At 40.1% G+C, this 13,866-nt stretch overlaps 1 long non-coding RNA gene across 1 annotated transcript; it reads right to left on the bottom strand.

The window, feature by feature from the left end:
• Positions 1-377: 377 nt before the first annotated feature.
• Positions 378-10,430, bottom strand: LOC122662588. Its single transcript, XR_006333057.1, has 3 exons — positions 10,421-10,430; positions 7,759-7,761; positions 378-799 (listed from the first exon to the last, which is right to left on the bottom strand). It is a non-coding gene; the product is annotated as an uncharacterized LOC122662588 (long non-coding RNA).
• Positions 10,431-13,866: the final 3,436 nt, after the last annotated feature.

Raw genomic sequence — 13,866 nt, 5'->3', positions numbered from 1 at the left:
GGTTGCATAAATTCTCAAGCTAGTAGTTCTTTCTTGGGAAATTTACACATACCACCCCTAAAGTTTGACGAAAGGATAATTTTACCCCCCAGTTTTGAAAAATTCTGCGTACCCCCCTGAGGTTTGCAAATAGTAACAAATAAACCCATTCCGTCAATTCATGACTAACAGTGTTAAAAATAAGAGGTGAACTGACAAAATTACCCTTGCAAAAAAAGAAAAAAAAAAAACCTGCAGGTCTTAATACCTTTAAGGGTAACATACCAAATTACAACCATTCTCTTCATTGTCTCCGTTGGTCTGTTGGCGGAAGAAACAAGAAGAGAGGAGAAGATTGATCTACAGGCGCCATTTTGCTTCCTCTCTCTTAGAGGGTCTAACCAGTTGATTGGAAGACTTGTTCAATTCTTTCTCTATATGAACCTCTGCAGGTTCATCGCTAGAGGCCCCTTTTGAGCAAAGGCAGCCCATAGTCCCACCTCACCTTCCCCTCATGTCACACAGCTAACTGCTGAGCTCCTGCAATTCCCTGCCTAATCTCATTGCCTGCAACCTCTTATGCATAAAGAGTAGAGGTTCACAAGCATTCCTACCCTTCTGAACATCCAATTCTTTTGCCAAACCTAACAATCCCAATCAGCTGATCCTTGCTCTTACAATATCCAGAATCCAAAACCCTTGATCCTAGCCAACCATTGAGCATTTTTGGTTACCATTGGAATTCCTGAATTCCCCTTCCAACATCCAAACCTGGCAAGTACAGATTATAGAATATCCAACACGGCTGCTCTCTCTCTCTCTCTCTCTCTCTCTCTCTATTCCAATTCCAAACCCCTAACCCCACCTCAAGAAAGAACAAGCAAACCCTGTTCCTCCAAAACCACCAACAAGACTCAATTCTCTCTCCAAAACCCATACCTAAATTCTTGAGAACTAGAAAAAAGAAGGGAAAAAATCAAAAATGAAAAATGGGAGAAAAATCAAAATCTTACAGTGGAAGGAGGGGAAAGGAACACACACAGAGAGGGAAAAAGGCAGGGAGGAAACAATCCCAAATTAGACGAATTCGATTAAAACCCACTTAAATAAATCAAAATTTCAGATTAAGAAATTGAGAAGAAAAAGAGGAAAATGTATAATATTAGAAGGAAAAAAAAAAACCCAACCGAAGAGCGTCACCGAGGCCAGAATCCAGCGTTAAGGAAATGAAAGATATCAAAATCAGAACTCTGAAGCAGAAAATCCTGGCCAAGATGGATTTTCAATGGCATCCTCCCTTGAGTTGAAGCTCTGGTGATGGATTGTACCCTTTCTTTAGTTATACGAGTTTAAACTAGAATCAAGACCTAACATAACCGATTTAGGGGAGTTTGAAAATCAGATCAAATAGTCATCAATCGCACTGAAAGGATTTTGATTTGGGATTTTTTCCCAATTTGAAACCCTAAATTCCTTAAGGGTTGAAAGGGTTTTGAAACCTGCAATTCATCTTCCCCAAATCTTGGGGAAGATGAGTTGCAGTTTTTTATTTTTTATTTTTTCTTTTTTTGCAAGGGTAATTTTGTCAGTTTACCTCTTATTTTTAACATTGTCAGTCATGAACTGACGGAATGGGCTTATTTGTTACTGTTTGCAAACCTCAAGGGATACGCAGAATTTTTCAAAACTGGAGGGTAAAATTATCCTTTCGTCAAACCTTAGGGGTGGTATGTATAAATTTCCCTTCTTTCTTTAACCACATCATTCAGTGCACCTTTCTTCTCCGCATCCAATAATATGGCATTGGTTGTGGATAAACAGTCCTTGAGCTTACTCATCTTCTTCTTCTTTTACTTCTCCCATGCTTTTCTTTCTACCATTCTCAAGAAACCTTAACTTTTTCCCAAAAGAGAAAGCCCTAATTCTGAAAATGGAGCCGAAATTGGGTAGAATAATAGTTGAAATTGGTTTTTATGAGACATTTAAATGTTCGCATGACCTCTGCAGCCCTAGATTTGCGAAGATCTTGCCTGCAACCTTCTCTTTCGTGTTGAAAGTCGCCTGATTCAAGACAAACCGCTGCTAATCTCTCCTCCTAAAGAGTTTCTTGTGTGCAATCAGACTCAGAGGTAACTCCATTCATCTTTTATTTCTTTTTCTCCCATGCTTCTCTCTTTTCATTCTTAAGAAACCTTAACTTTTCCCAAACATGAAAGCCCAAATTTGAACAATGTAGCCGAAATTGGTTTCATATTGAGGTTGGTATTTATGCATGAATTGTATTCTTTTGACTTTCCAGTTGTTGTATCAATAGTATTTGTATCCTTCGTGGCCTTGGCAGTGTTCAGTTTTATTGTCTCAGGTTTTTGAAAGTGTTGTGACATTAATAAACTTTGCTGTTTTGGGGTTGATTAAATCATTTTGCAGTCACTTGAAAAAATGGAATGAAATAATTTTTCAGTCACTAGGCTGTTTTGGGGTTGATTAAATTATTTTGCAGTCACTTAAAAATATTCTAATGCCTTGAAAGTTTTCCATTTTTTGCAGTATAGCTATTAATTTGGAAGGGTTTTGATTACCACAATCTACCATTAGCATCCCATACGTCCTTGTGTTCATTTAAAATGACAAATACATCATACATCATCAACATTTAAGAACATTCTATCAAATTTATAGGAACCTTGACAAGCAAGAGCTTCTATGCTTTTTGTGTCTTTCAAATGACATGGAGCAGGGGTGGGTATTAGATTTGAAAGACTAGATTTGGCATTAGTTTTGATATGTTTTCAAGATTTCTGATCAGCGGAGGTTTCATTATTTTAGTCCAAAAATGATTTCATAGAGCTTCTTTGATTTTGCCCATGATCCTAAATCCCAAAGTATTAATTTAGGACTTCATAAAGCTTCTTTGATTTCACAATGGAGTTCAAGTTTTCTCTCATAAGATTTATTCTTCATATTTTCTGCAACCTCAATAAAATGGATGGAAGTTTTCATACTTCTACATATGCAAATATTTTGGTTTGGGCTCATCAGCCCCAAGTTAGTAAAATAAAAAATCTTACATCAGATTAATATCAGAGGTCCAGAGCCATTGGAAGTCTCAAACAGTCTTTCAAAACCAAGTTACCCAATGGCAATAATTGCTGACTAGTTCCCTAATGATTGAGTTCAATTAAAATCTGATACAGCAACTCTGCTGACTAGTTCCCTGATGATTGAATTTTACACCTTTTATTTGGCTAGTGAACGGAGAAGCTTTCTTTTGGGTAATAATTCTCTTTCTTATCTTCTCTTCTATCTTCTTCTAACATTAAATCTCTCTTGAATCAGGTTTCTTTTCTACATCTGTCTTGATTTTTCTATTTGTAAGTATGCTCAGTTGTCATCAGTGACCAGTTAGTTTAGATGGTTGTTCCTGCTAATGTTTATGCTCATTTAGCTTATACTTGAACCTATTTTCTGTGGTTTTATACTCATCAGCAGTCCTCTTGCTACTAGTAATTTCTCAATCTTAAATTTCTGAAAGGATGAGTGATTGGAATATGGAACTTTTATGGGTGACTGGTTACTGTCATTGGTAACATGTGCAACAACTGTGTGTATTGGATATCTATTAACTCTGAAGGGCTACGGTTTGAAAATTATATAGAGATTCTGGTGGACTGGTTATACATGAATTTTAGCAGTAAAATTAACAGAAATTGATGAATGGAAAAGGATTTGGGTCATGTTGACTAGAATCCACCAAGGCCCTATGTAAGCAACTCTTATACCTCCCATTTGATAATGCCTACACATCTCAAACCAAACCAAACCAACCAAACAAACAAACACATTATTATTACAAAAAAAGCTTTAAAGAATGAAAAAGAAGAAGAAGAAATTATAAGGTTTTGAGTAAAAAAGGAAACACCAACAGGAAAAGCAAGAGAGGAAAAGGTAAAGAAGACACGAGGAGAAGAGAAAGGATTTTTTTCTCACTTGCTGTTTACTTGTCAAAATTCGCAATACATTCTAACATTGGATTTGTGTCTAATGACTGGTTTTGTGACAATGTAATCAGAAGTCAAGAAGCTTCCTTTCCCTCTCTTTGATCCATAATTTTCAGTTCTTAGAGGCATGTATAAATGTTGATGATGATTTGGTTGGCATATCTTTGGATAGGCTAGGTTCATTTTGGTAAGGTACTTCCCGAGTTTGATAACTTGTCTCAGTCGTATGTTTGATCATGTATTGATTTTTCTAGTCATTTCAATGATTTTTTTTGAGTCCATGAGTTCTTATTGAGTAAATAGGAGGGCTTTAGGTGTTAGTGTGAGAAAATTCCACTGCCCATACTTCAATTATGGAAATCTTGCTTGTCAACTTTCTCATGCAAAGATTCATTTCATTGCGACTCTCTTGATGTATTTCTGTTTTAGACCTTTGCTCATTGCATTCCTCATGTAGGGATTCATGCAACTTTAATATTTTTTGTTATATTTTTGTTTTGGATCTCTACTTGATGGGTCTTTAGCTCAAATTGGTAGAGCACTTGGCACATGAGCATGTTCCAAGGGGATGGTGGTTCGAATCCACCAAGGCCCTTTTTATTCAACTGTACGTAGCATAGTCAGTTATGACACTAATCTACACAAGAACCCAATTTTAATGGCATCTTTGAAATTTAAAATATTTTTATACTTACTTTGATTATGTTAATGAGATATTTTAATTTTATGCTAAGGTTGGTAAGAGAAAAGGATTTTACAAGTATTTTTTTGGTATAATTGACAAGAAAATGGCATTATTATAATTAACATCAAATAGGGAAGAACAGGTTTTACCAAACACCATTTTCGTTCTGAATGGCATTCTTGAGACAGTTACCAAACAGTCATTTTTTGTCTCAGAACGCCGTTCTAGACCAAGAACGCCAAAGAATATTTCTAATCAAGAATGGGCGTTCTTTGTTCAGACATTTACCAAACGTAGCCTTAGTCTCCCTCTCAAATGGTTCTCCCTATAAATAGGGAAGAAGAGAAGAACTCTAGATACTTGAACAAGATTGAACACACAAGTTCAAAAGTTGTGAAGGTGAGAGTGTTTATTTGGAGTATTGGGTTTTGTGTTATCTCTTCAGGGGTTTGAGAGTGTGAGTTGAGAGAGGGTGTACAAGGAGTATCCGACTTTGGATATAAAGTTGGATTTGGTTTAAATCCAAGTGACTTGTACGATTTTTTACTCAAGTTCTCTCATAGTGAAGAAATCCCAATTACGCCCGTGGATGTAGGCGTTGTCGAACCACGTAAACACTTGTGTCTGTGAGTTTGTTTGTTTTATATGCTCTCACTTTGTGTTAATGTGAGTCCCACACGTGGTCACTATTCACGTTTACGATTCACATGACATTATTTACAATTACTATTCACATACTGGCGTATTTTTCCAGTTTTCTTTACACACAGGTAGAAAAGAATTTTCGCACTTTTCCCAACAGTGCAATCCCTTCATTCTTAAAAAATTCTAGAAATGACTTGAAACTTGTTTTTTTTTACCTCCATTGTCAAATCTCAAGCATTTGAGTTTCTTTCCTATCTATCTTTTTTTTACCTCTACTTTCCACTCTTTGAACTTTGTGAATACCTCACTCTTTTGCTTCATGCAGTAGATCCAAACCTTTCTTGAGAAGTTGTCGATGATAAATTTGTTGCTTATTTGAATGGGTTTTTATTAAGAGATCTTTTTTTTGCCTGGTGATAAATTTCTTTAATGCTTTCTATGTCTTTCGTTTTTGTTTTTAATGGATGTCTTATTCAAGATGCTCCTCTTAGATATGGAATTTTGTAAAGTAACAGATTTTTTCACTAAGATTGCCAGCTTAGATATGGAATTTTGTAAAGTAACAGATTGTTTCACTATATTTACCATATGGATAGTTGATGTGGATATTTTGACTGTTAAAAGCATATATTCCTACGAATATCCTTTCACATCTATGGTACTCTGATTATGTTTTGCACTCTACCATAACTTGGATTTTGAAAGCAATATTTTGCAAATTCTTTTCAAGTTGACATTTAATAACAAAGCCTAAGGGGTATATTTGTCTATAAAATCTAGGCCCATCTAATCTACCACGTGGCAATTGATGACATTGAAATTAAATAGAAAAAGTTTTTACCACTAGTGTGTCATGTTAGGACTGAATTTCCCTTTTATTTTTTGAAGTAAATTAATACCAATTCATGTGTATTCTCTAATGACATCTTCCATCTCCATGATGGCTGAAAAGATTACAATGACACCTGAAATCCACCTGGACTCTCTAGTTGAAGACGTGGAAGCACACAGAAAAGACGCTGGAGAGAATTCACGTCGAATGAATGAGGCAACATGATGAACGGCTAGAATCAGGAAACATCCTATGCACTTGATTGATTTTGTATAAAGAATACTGTCAGGGAATTCAGTTTGCTGTCAGGTAAGAGGGAGTATAGGTGTCATGCAAGGATAGGGAGAGTAATTTGAGATGTTCTCAGGAATTATAGTCGTGGGACAGTCTATAAATACTGTAGCTCAGCAATATAAAGGACATGAAAAGTTAATCCTCACTCCCCCACTCATTTCTCCTCTTCTTCTTCTTCTTCTTCTTCTTCTATCCTTTCTTTCTCTTCTGCTCCTTCGTCTATTTTCTAACTCTCTGTTCACAGAGACGTAACATCTGGTCAGACCTGCCGGATATGGCTGAAGGCACACGACTGAGACAAATCGATGAATCCATCAGGCAACTGGGAGTAACCTCGACAGAGCAAGACGAACGACTCAATGCTCTGCATGAGTCACTCAACACTCAGAGACAACCTCTGACCGATTTGGTGGTACAGATGGCAGCAATGGATGGTAGACTCGAGCAGGTGTTGAGGTTTACCCCACAAACGTCGGAGCAGCGCCCTGGAAACGGTGAGGGCCAACTGGGGATACTGGGACCTCCCCCAAACAACCCACCGCCACCCAACAATCTGATCCAAACGAGGACGATCCGTTTTGAGTTTCCTTGATTTGACGGAGTCGATCCTGTAGGCTGGATCTTCAAGGCGGAGAGGTTCTTTGATTTCCATGCCACCCCCATCGAGCAGCGTCTGCTAGTATCTTCGTTCCACATGGACGAATCCGCCCTCCAGTGGATGCATTGGAATGGCTAGTTCACAACATGGGATGCCTTCACCAGAGCGTTGGAAATTAGTTTCGGTCCCTCTGAATTAGACGTACCTCAAGCATCGCTGGCCAAATTGACGCAAAGCTCCACGGTAGCAGACTATCAATCCAGGTTTGAATCATTAGCGAACCGAATCGATGACCTCCCGGCCACATTCCTGGTGAGTTGTTTCATTTCAGGGCTTCGCCCAGAAATTAAATATGAGGTTATGGCCTTCAAACCGACCACCATGGTACACACTGTTAGCCTGGCTCGCCTTCATGAGGCCAAATTAGCAGAGATGCGCAGGTCCTAATCCAGATCTCCAAACCCACCGGCCAAGTCCACGTCGACAGCTACAACCTTTCAATCACCCATCCTCATATCTCAGCTTCCACTAGCAACAAAACCTTCCACGGCGATACCCATCAAGAGGCTGGCCCGAGCGGAGATGCAGCAACATCGAGAGCGAGGCCTCTGTTACAACTGCGAGGAAAGATTTACGCCCGACCATCGTTGCAAGGCTCGGCAGCTGTTCCTGCTGGAATACGATGAGGAAGAGGCCCTTGAGGCTGGACCGGATGAGGTTTTGGCACTCCCTAAGCTTGCAGAACCGCCTCCAGACAATGCGATGGTAACGACTGAGCTATCGTATCACTCTATGACCGGTATGATCTCTCCAACTACTCTTAGGTTTACTGGTTATATTATTGGGAATCCTATACAAGTTTTAATTGATGAGGGAAGTACACACAATTTTATACAGAGTAGGATGGCTCAGTACATGGGTTTCACTATAGAAGTAGCACCCAACATTACTGTTATGGTAGGGAATGGGAATGGCTTGGCCTGTGAGGGACTCATCAAGCAGATCCCTATGAAATTACAAAATTATACTGTATCTGTGGATGCTTATGTGCTACCCCTCTTTAGGGTAGATTTAATTTTAGGGGTGCAATGGCTGGCTCAGTTAGGCCCAGTAGTATTTGATTATGGCCCATTAACACTTGAATTTCAAGTCGAGGGAACCCCAGTTAAATTGATGGGTGATCCTCGACAAGTACCAGCCCAGTTACAGTATCATACCCTTTGTCGATTTGTGGAAACCCAGGCCTATGCGGCATTGTTCAAGCTCGAACTACAGCCAATGACTTTGCCACCACTCAGTTGTAACCAGGTTGAATTGCAAACACTTTTGGAAATTTATTCAACAGTTTTCGAGGAACCTCAACAGTTACCTCCTGGACGAGAACAGGACCACGCTATTCATCTGCTACTAGGGGCCCAGCCCGTAAATGTCAGCCCCTGTCGGTATCCCCACTTCCAAAGCAGGGAGATTGAGAGCCAGGTGGCAACGATGCTCACCACTGGCATCATACGCCCTAATACCAGTCCATTTTCATCCCCGGTCCTTTTGGTTAAAAAAAGAGGATGGTACGTGATGATTTTGGGTGGACTACCAGGCCTTAAATGCCATCACGATCAAAGATCGGTTCCCCATATCCACCATAGATGAGGTGTTTGATGAACTCCACGGGACATGCTATTTTTCCAAGGTGGATTTGCGATCCGTATATCACCAAATACGTGTCCGATGCGAAGATATTCATAAGACCGTATTTCGGACCCATGAGGGGCATTATAAATTTGTGGTGATGCCCTTTGGGCTTACCAACGCTCCATCAACATTTCAAGCCATGATGAATTCTATTTTCCGTCCATTCCTAAGGAAATTTGTTTTGGTGTTTTTTTATGATCTACTTGTTTACAGCCCAACTTGGCAGGCCCATATGCAACACCTTGAATTAGTGCTACAAACACTCCAGGCCCATTCCTTATTCGCAAAGAGATCCAAATGTGCATTTGGGCAGCAAAGCATTGATTACTTGGGCCATGTGGTCTCGGCCCAAGGGCTGGTAGTGGACCCAAACAAAATTGAAGCCATAATCTCCTGGCCCATACCCGCAACATTAGAGATCTTCGAGGATTCTTGGGCTTTATTGGGTATTACCGGAGATTTATAAGAGGCTATGCGCACCTCGCGGCACACCTCATGGAGCTGCTCAAGAAAGGAGCTTATCAATGGACTGAGGCAACCCAGCAAGCTTTCTCCACACTCCAAACTGCCATGACACAAGCGTCGGTACTCGCCTTACCAGATTTCTCCCTGCCGTTTACCATCGAAACCGACGCCTCCAGAGTAGGGATAGGGGCGGTTTTGTCTCAAGATGGCCACCCAGTAGCCTATTTCAGCAAGAAATTATCTTCCAAGATGCAGGCTTCTTCAACCTATGCCCGTGAAATGTTTGCTATCATTGGGTCAAAAATTCCTCATAAAAACATACTAAAAGAGCCTTCGAGAGCTCACTAACCAGGTCATACAGACCCCAGAGCAATAACAGTGGCTTTCCAAATTGTTGGGCTATGCCTTTGAGATCATATATAAACCAGGCCACGGGAACAGGGCTGTTGATTTCTTGTCGCGCATGCCAGAAGATGAGCCCTCTCTACTCTCCTTTTCAGCTCCTACTTTCGATTTCCTTTAGGATTTAAAATCAGCAGTAGCTACCTCACCCGAACTCCAGCAGATACGTGGCGGATTGGGTGCTACTCCATGGTTATTTTCGGAGTGTATCTTTCTTAATGGACTATTGTATTATCGGCCCCGCTTGGTCATTCCCTCTGATTCCAACCTGTGTGAAAAATTTTTATATGAATATCACTCCTCACCACAGGGAGGGCACGCTGGGTATTTGCGCACTTACAAGCGGATGGCTCACAACTTGTATTGGAAGGGAATGAGGACAGATATTAAGCGCTTCGTATCAGAGTGCGCCATCTGCCAGCAGATGAAATCCTCCAATTGTTCATCGGACAGACTGCCACAACCTCTACCCATTCCAGAGCTAGTGTGGGAAGATGTCTCGATGGATTTCGCTACAGGCTTACCGCTGTCGACGGGGAAAACATCTATTATGGTGGTGGTCGATAGGTTGACAAAATATGCGCATTTTTACCCCCTACCTCCCAATTTTACAAGTTACAAGGTGGCTGAGGTGTTCACAGCAGAGGTAATCAAATTGCATGGCCTCCCTCGTTCCATCGTAAGTGATCGAGACCCGCTCTTTTTGGTGCGATCTCTTTAAGCTTCAGGGAACGACACTATCAATGAGTACCTCGTACCATCCTCAGACTGACGGCCAAACGGAGGTTCTCAACCGCTGCCTCAAGATGTATTTACGCAATTTCGTTGCCGACGAACCTAAACAATGGGTGAAGCATCTTCCTTGGGCAGAATTCTGGTACAACACAGCTTATCACACAGCAACGGGCACCACTCCCTTCCATGCTCTATATGGCCACCCTCCCCCTACACTGCTCCGCTATTTACTAGATAGTTCACGGAACTTAGCCGTCAATCAGGAATTGCAGTTACGAGACCAAATTCTCCGAGGGCTCAAATCCAATTTGGTTCGTGCACAGGCTAGAATGAAGGCTCAGGCTGATAGGAAACACACTGATCGAGAGTTTTCAGTGGGCGATTGGGTTTTCGTTCGCTTACGCCCTTACAGCCAAAAGTCGGTGGCTCTTCGCACCAACCAAAGGCTCTCACGGCACTTGTTTGGCCCCTTTTAAGTCCTGGAGCGTATTGACAAGGTGGCATATAGACTGGACCTTCCCTTGTCTGCCCAGATACACCCAATTTTCCATGTTTCACTTCTCAAGTCCTGTGTTGGAGACCCTACGACTGAACCCCAAGCTCTTCCACCACTATCAGCAATAACACCCAACCCAGTTCCGGTGGCAATTTTATAGGTTCGCCTTATAAATCGTGGAAGCTCCACCATTAAACAGGCCCTGGTGTAATGGCAGGGGTTTCCTCTGGAAGATGCTTCTTGGGTGGATCTCTCTGTCCTTCATAACACGTTTCCTAATATTAACCTTGAGGACAAGGTTATTTTTCCAGCGGAGGGTAATGATACGATTACAATGACACCTGGAACCCACCTGGACTCTCTAGCTGAAGACGTGGAAGCACACAGAAAAGAAGCTGGAGAGAATTCACGTCTTCAGCTAGAGATAGGGAGAGTAATTTGAACGGCTAGAATTTGAGATGAGGGAGTATAGGTGTCATGCAAGGCTAGGGAGAGTAATTTGAGATGTTCTCAGGAATTATAGTCGTGGGATAGTCTATAAATACTGTAGCTCAGCATTATGAAGGACATGAAAAGTTAATCCTCACTCCCCACTCATTTCTCTCTCTTCTTCTTCTTCTTCTTCTATCCCTTCTTTCTCTTCTTCTCCTTCGCCTTCACTTTCCTTCGTCTATTTTCTAACTCTCTATTCACAGAGACGTAACAATGGCTCGAAGTATCAGTATCGATACCTGGCCATTATAGTAGCATATCAGCTGATCCTATCTGTTTCACAACTCTGCTTTTGTTTGGGGGATAAGAGAGATAGACACAAGGAGTGCTGGTGCAGACAAGCTTCCAAATAGGGAATAACTTCTCTTCTTATTTTTATATTGGGGAAGTAGTTTTCTACATGGGAGTATGGTCTATGCCAGCACTACCATGTGTCTTTCTCTCTCCTCCTCAAAACAAGGGGACAGAGGTGTCTTTTCAAATGGGGAAGAGAGAGAGAGACTCATGGGAGTGTTGGCATCGGCCACACTCCCGGACAGAGAACTTTCTCCCTTTTATATTATGAGAAAAAGTTCTCTGAGCCACTAGTACAAGGTACACTAGCATCCCTATGTCTGTTACTCTCATCCAAACTTTTTTTTTCCGAGCTAAGATCTCAGTGGCAAAATCCGTGCATGGGAACAGATGTAATACCCTAAATTCTAGTAACCATAATAATGTATGCATGCTAGGGTACATCTGGATGAATGATATTCTAGAGTATGATATGTATGTGAACATATTAAATTTTATAAGGCACAATGCATGATGTATATATATTGGTAGAATGGTACATATAGGTGTTTATAAGGAATTGGTTAGGATTTCTATATTTAGTATGTACTTAAAATAACCAAGGAATTTAATAGCCCAATGGCCATCAAATTACTCTCATAAGCTATGGATGTTGGGAACAAATATGTATATTTTGTACCTAGGAATCTAGTGGATCCCACATTCTAAATGTTAAAAATAAAATGGGGGGGGGGGGACTTTAACTAGAAACTTTTGGTTTTGGGAATCTAATTGGTGTTTTACCTAAATGGGAAGATTACTAGGAAGTGGGGTAGGGAACGTACCCACATGGGCTACATCTTCTCCATAGTTGGAAAGTCAACAAGAGAGGAAAAAGCAAAGGTAAAATAACAAGACCAAGAAGCTCTCCACGTTTTTGAAAGGGGGTTGATGGAAGTTGTGGATCAACATTATGGATATTTGACTAAGATATAAATGCATGGTTTGCTAAGTCAAAAAGAAAAGAAATAGAGAGGAAAGAAATGAGAGACAAAGAAAATAAATGAATGGCTTAGCAGGTCAACAAAAGTTAGAAGAAAATGTAGGTAAGCAAAGAAAAGAGAGAGGAGCCAAAAAGAGAAATAAATGGCTAGAAAATATGCTCCCCATGAAATAAATGCATGGCTTGGTAAGTCAACAAAAGAGGAGAGAAATATGGATAGTCAAAGAAAAAGGAAAAAGTAAAGGGATTTAGAGAAAATCAAGAATAAAAAAAGAAAGGGGAGAGGCACTTCCTACGTATGAGAATGAAAAAAGAGAAAGAGAGAGAGAGAGAGAGAGAGAGAGAGAGAGAGAGAGAGAGAGATGGAGGAGGATTGTTGCCAAGAGAATAAGTGAGTATAAAAGTAAGGGGAATCCTCAAACCCCATAGACCATGTGAAAAGGGAGGGAAAGAAAGAAAAGAAAATAAAAGAGAGAAGAAGAGAAAGGACAAGGAGAAGGTTTATTGCTGCAATATTGCTCACTTGCCTATAGCCTCAAGGTTTCTAAAGGGTTTTCTCTTTAGTAGAGGAGAATCATTCTTCAAAGAGGTATGTACATCAACAATTAGATTTATTTTGAAAGAAGTTTGAGCATGGGGGTAGTTATTAGAGTTATGATATTTGAGTTAATATTCATGAAGATATGTATATTATGTTTCATGATTGATATGGGGTTTTATGGTTATATAATGTTAATTTATGACTTTGAATATTGTAATCCCGGATTTGAGTTGGAGAGAATGAATGAGGGGCTATATATCTGTCACTGTATTTTATGGATGATATAAAATGTGTCCGGGAAAGAGGATGTTTAAGCGTATAATTAGACATTGATTTTTGCTATGAAATAATCATGGGATGTATCTTTGGAGGAAATGTAATTCAATGAGTCTTCTAAATTTTTGAAAAAGTTTGAAGTCAAATGAGTTCCGGAAGAGGTAGTAATGCAGGTTTTGGTTCTGTTGTGCAAAATCTATTACAGTTTGGATACTGTATTTGAAGGGAATGAATACCTAACCTATAAAGGCTTTTATGATGAGGTTTTCATATATATTGATATCTATGAGTTAGGTTTCATTATAATCTGATTTCAACTCCTTTAGAGTCCCAGAGGTATTTATTTCATATTTTTCTCTGTCGGTGGACAGAATGGGGTGAAATAGAATCTTCGGTGTTGATGTGTCTAATGTGAATGCAAGGGGGAGATGAAATTGTTTATATATGATCACTCAAGGCATGT

This window comes from Telopea speciosissima, chromosome 5, assembly GCF_018873765.1.
Source record: "Telopea speciosissima isolate NSW1024214 ecotype Mountain lineage chromosome 5, Tspe_v1, whole genome shotgun sequence".
Classification (NCBI taxonomy): Eukaryota; Viridiplantae; Streptophyta; class Magnoliopsida; order Proteales; family Proteaceae; genus Telopea; species Telopea speciosissima.
Note: the sequence above shows the minus strand (reverse complement) of the source record. Positions and strands in the feature narration are given on the sequence as shown.